The sequence below is a fragment of the Calypte anna genome, chromosome 19 (assembly GCF_003957555.1).
Source record: "Calypte anna isolate BGI_N300 chromosome 19, bCalAnn1_v1.p, whole genome shotgun sequence".
Taxonomy (NCBI): domain Eukaryota; kingdom Metazoa; phylum Chordata; class Aves; order Apodiformes; family Trochilidae; genus Calypte; species Calypte anna.
The window spans coordinates 10,481,602-10,487,186 of NC_044264.1; positions in this window are offsets into that span (position 1 = coordinate 10,481,602).

Below are 5,585 nucleotides of genomic sequence, written 5' to 3' on the forward strand. Positions count from 1 at the left end.
AGCCACAGGAACACTCCTTACATCTAGAAATGCTAAATCTCATTCTGTTAACCACGTTACTGAGCAGCTTTTTGCACCCACCTTGACTGAGGTTTTGTATTATTGCTGAACCCACAAATCAGCCTTCTCTAGGAAGCCAAATTCTGGAAAACACCAGATCTGAAAATAGAGACCAGCTCTGCACAGTGTCATTTACCAGTAGTCAACACTTCAGCCTCACAGACTGCCTGTGCAGTACAAAGCACTCCTTTTTGTAACCATGCATATTTCTCTGGCTCAGTCTAGTCTGACAGACTTAAGTTTATCAGAAGCATTTTAAAATTTTCTTAACTTTCTGGCAGACTACCATGACATGGTAAAAAAAAATAACATCTCTGATCCTGATTTCCTCCCATGTCTTTCCTTTTCAAATCCCATTTCTTTTAAATGGTCCAGAGAAGTGATCTTACTCTCCTGAGGTTATGCAGCAACACCATGAAATAAGATGATCACCAAGTGAAATTTTCAAGGTCTCTCAAGCACTTAAAAAGCAACCTGAGAATTTTGAAAATCTTGGTCATAAAGATGCAATCTATTCTGCAAGATAGAACAAATTCTACAGAGGTCTTTGGGGAGAGAAAGTCTCCAGGATTCAACAGGCTTCTGCATTCTGTACTATAAACTGTGATTAAACACACCATTTGCTGACCTCTAAAAACAGAAAATAAAAAGAAAATAAAAGAGAAAGCAGACACTGCAGTTACACAATTGTGGAAAACAAAATTCTCCACTTTTAGGCATGAAAAATGAGTCCTCAGATTGGTAGGCATCAGGGAGGTGTCTCCAGCAAATACAGCCTTTGGCTGTGTCTGCTATCATGACATAATATCCTCCAGACTAACAACTTCTGTTTGGAATTTGTTTTGAAACATTTTCCTTGTTCCTTGTTTCATACTGAGATACAACTGCTTTTCTGTGCATGAAATAACTGCTGAGAAAACGAAAGCAAGACTTAAGAAAATCCCAGATCCTGCGTGTTACCTAATAAAGAACACGAGTCAGCCTAATCAGTTGCAAGAATTTATTGTCAACTGTCTACCTTCTAAAATCTGTCCTGTAGAATGGCAGGAAATGTTCATCAAAACACCACCACTTTTAAGCTTCTTCCAAGCGGGATCCCAAAGACTGCAAAAAATAAGCTGTAATAATAAAGGAACATAAAGCACACTTGGTTTTAAGCAGATTTTTTTTTTAACTTGTTTTTAAACAGCACACAGGTAATGAAGCAGTTCAATCTAATGTTGTGGGGCAGCAGCTGAAAGAGAATATTTGATATGAGGCAGTAAAAGCATGTGAACAAAGCTGGCTCATAAGTTTCAAAACAGATTAATGCAGAATATAAAGGCAGATTCTTCTGGGGGAAAAGGCACTCATGGGTGGTGGGTATAATAAACAGCAGTTCCAGAACTGTCCTTCTGATCTACAGCTTACTTTGGTGTGCAGGATTAGTCCCTCAAGTGTGCAATGCCAGGGCCCTCTCCAGCCAGTGATAAATACACTGTTAGGCTCTCAGCTGAATGACAGATCCCTCCATCTGCTTCTAAACTGAAAAAAAATTATTGTAAATACCAAACACAATTATGAAAAAACCAAAAAACATTCTTCAAAGAACGGGGATTTTTTTAAAGTTAATGTGCCTGCCCTGATTAATCACAGGCTGAAAGAAGTACTTGATGACTACTGTGTACTTCAGTTAGCACTATTTCATAAAACCTGGCTTGGCAGAAGTATAAGATAAATTAAATAATACAAAAGCCAAAAGATGCACCAGCTGGCTCCTGCTCAGGCAGAAATACACTGCCTCTGAAAAGCAGAAAAGACTGCAAGGAAAAAAAGGTCCAAATGGGCAACACAGTCACTGTCAAGCCATTGTCATGTGTTACTGCCTTGCTTTAGAACACAATTTGTGACAAAAAGACCAATCCATGGTATTTGGGGTGGCACTGATGGACACTTCCTGGTGGAGCACAAATCACTACAGACTCGTTCTTACAGCTTAAGGTAAAAGACTCTCATAATGAATATTATGATATTGAAAGTCTAAGGCTCACAGCTGCTGTGCTGCCCGTGCAGTTTGAATCTGATCAGAGCTTCATTTGAAAACACAATTTGTAATGAGAAAAGCTATTCACAAGTAGAAAACTCCTTTAAAAAAATCACCACGAATTTTGTTTCTCTCAAAAGCAGCATTTATACTTATCACAGTAGGGATCACTTCCTTATAACATCTGAAAATGAGCCAAACACCATAGAAGAGGTGCTTTTGTTCATCAAATTCTTAAGCTCACGTGTCTCTAAACAAAAAGCAATGCCTGTGACATAATGAACCAGGTGAAAAAGAGTTAACATAGTGCTAAAAAACAGCTTAAGGAATATTCAATTACTGCCAAACAGAGCTAACCAAAACGTCCTATACAGTACCCACAGGGCTCAACTGACTTTCAGTGGCAAGAGTGAATTGAAATCAGTAACACCTCTGACATAAGAATGTGATCAGACAAACATCCTTCTCCTTCAACCACGTGAAGTGCAGAATACCAACCCATGTTTTAGATAAACCACAAATTCTGTCTTTTACATACCAAAACTTGATATAAATTAATTATTAAAAAAAAAGAGAGAGAGAAAGGTTGTCACTACACAAGAAGCTTCTACACGAGGCTCCGAGGCTGGTAATAAGTCAACTCATTACTTTTTAATCTGTTTAATATTGTCTTGCTAAATAGCAAGAACTTACACACTCAACAGACCCATCAACTAACCCACCAGTAAACTGCCATTGTCTCATTCTTTCTCGACAAGCCAGTTCCATATCTGTAATGGACAGATTACTGCCAGAATTTCAGTTTTGGGTTCCTAATGTTATATTAAGTATAATGACAAATTCAGTTTTCTTCTTAAACTGAGTGTTGGGAAGTCTACAATAAGGGGCTCATTACCAAGAACATTTTATCTCATTTTCCTGAGCTGAAGTGTAACCTCAGTAGTCAGTCTCTCCATCCTTCAAGAATTAAAAGCATGATCCCAACCTATAAAACACGAGTCTCCCAACTGCCTTTTCCTTGTTCTGCTGTTTGTCTTGCATAACAAGGCTCCTGTGAAACCTCCTCTCCAGCTCAACTGACAGAGATGTCTGTACACAACCTTTGAACAGTTAATTGCATTTACCTCCTCTGACTGTAGAGGAGCACTTAGGAGAATTTATTGACCCAAGGTCGTATAGTAACCAGCTGCAAACCTCTTGTTTCCAGAATGCAGTTATTACATTTGTGTAAACACAATGGAAACCCTCAGGGTAATAAATGGCCAGGTGATACTGCTCCACACTGAAAGTGATGCTGGTAACTGAATGCTTGCTACAGCAGTGCCCTTCAGTGGGGCCAACAAAAACAGGGACTTTGACATGGCCTTATGATGGGCCTTTAATCATTCAGTCATTGCATGTATTTGTCAACAGCCCATTAGTTACCAGAATTGGTATGCTGAACAAGATGGGTTCCTCATTTCATAAAAAGAAACTAAATCCCATGAATAGCACAGGCGTGGCCCTTTTTACTGACCTTATCTTTTGCTTCATCATCAATTTAATGAGCACTGTAAGCTTTTTTAATTTAAAACTTTGCAATATCAATTATAGTATACAACACAGCCTCTTTTATCCCCTATTACTTAATTTCCATCCAATGTCTGTATTTTTAGGGATCCTGTACGACTGAATATGGAAACACAGATGCACCAAATCTGTTTAGTGTTGATTATTTTCTTTACAACTGCCAGAGAACCATGGAAAGAACTTATCAATGAAGGGCAGAAGTTTACTGCAGAATAATTTTGGCTGAAGCTCTTCCCAAATCCTTTTTCAGAGTTCAGGTTTTCATCTACATCCAGGCTAATACAACATCTTTGGTCTCAAATTATGCTGAAGAACAGAGTTTGTATCATGTGTAAAAACAAAAGCCTCATAATGCAGCTGAGTGACTGTTCAGCCCAGACACCAGAGAACATGTCTGCCTTGGGCACTGGGGTTACTCAGTCTATTACAAGGAAGCACAGAGTTGTTTGTATCCTGTCTCCCCACGGCAAAGAAAACTGCATACTCCATAGCAGGGTAAATGAGTTACCTTCATATTACATTTCTATTCTGTCTAAAGGTTTGTGATTTTGAAAACCAGGTTATGTTTGAATGGAAAAACAAAAGCTCAGATATCTCATCATGACCTACAACTGAATCACCACTGCCAAAATACCTACTCATGATGTCTCCTGCATGTAGAGTAACCATGTGCCCCTCTGCACCTACCAAGAACCGAATGCTCCACCTGTTTCCAAAACTTAAAATTCAGATTCCAGTCCTACCATAGCAGTTATATCTATTATACCTTTGGTCTGATGTTCCCATATCTCAGACATGCAGAGCTGCAGATATGTCATGGCTGCACCTTCCAGCTCCCTTGGTGAACGTGAACCTTGAATCTTGAACTATCCATAAATTAAATAACAGGCATGTAAGAATGATTTAGATGCAAGCAATTATCCTATTTAGTAACAGAATATGTCTCACACTACAAAAAGCCAGACAATTAAAGCAACAAAAGGTTGTTGAGGACCCTACATTTAAAGTTCAGGAAACTAGTATGTTTCCACACACTGTTAGTCCTATAGATTTCACCATTGCACTTATACAAGGTTCAGTGCATCCCCATCCAGTCATGTTTGCTTGTCAGTTGCCAAGGTTGAAGTTTTCTATGCTCTACCTTGCATCAAATTGTTCTGAAAGTTTAAACCAGAATGGTTGCACTTACAAAAAATGTATTCAAAAAGAAAGACTAGTGACTTCCTTTACCTGAAGAACAAAATCTTACACCTACTTTGTTGACAGACTATTATCTTCATGCTTTAACTGAAATTAAGCAGAAAGGTGGCCCCAGCATAATACCTGAGCATCTTCTAATGCACCCGCCAGGAAAGGATTTCAGAAGAAAGAAGTGGGGTATAGAGACAAGAAGAGAGAACAGAATTGAGGAACAGAACAAGAACAGAAGCTGAGGGTGTGTAAGGTGATGTGAAAGATGTAGGAGTAGAGGACCAATAGTGGCAATGGCAGAGGAAAGATTAGCAGAGGGCAGGAACTCTTGAAGAGGAGAGTTCAGGGTTAGCAGAGACAAAGGACATTTTTTACTACAATACTTGATAGCATACCCCTTCACAGGCCCCCATTTCTTTTATAGTGCTTGTCAAATTCTTCTTGACTTCTTCAAGGTAGGATTTCCTCTTTGTTTCCTTCATATCTGAATGAAAAAAAGAAAATCTGAAGCCCGAGACCCGTCTTTGCACTTGAGTTCTATTTGGGCAGGTGAGGAAACACAATTTGGAACAGTAAAAACAAAACCAATCCCCAAATCCTCAGGGCTTCGGCACCGCATCGCAGCATGCACTGCCACCTGGAGACAGAGAGCTCCAAGTACAGCTAAACGCAAAGGTCAGGGCTCAAAGAGAAGCCCTTTTACCCCTACATGATTTTTATTTAAGATAGCTAGCACTTCTAC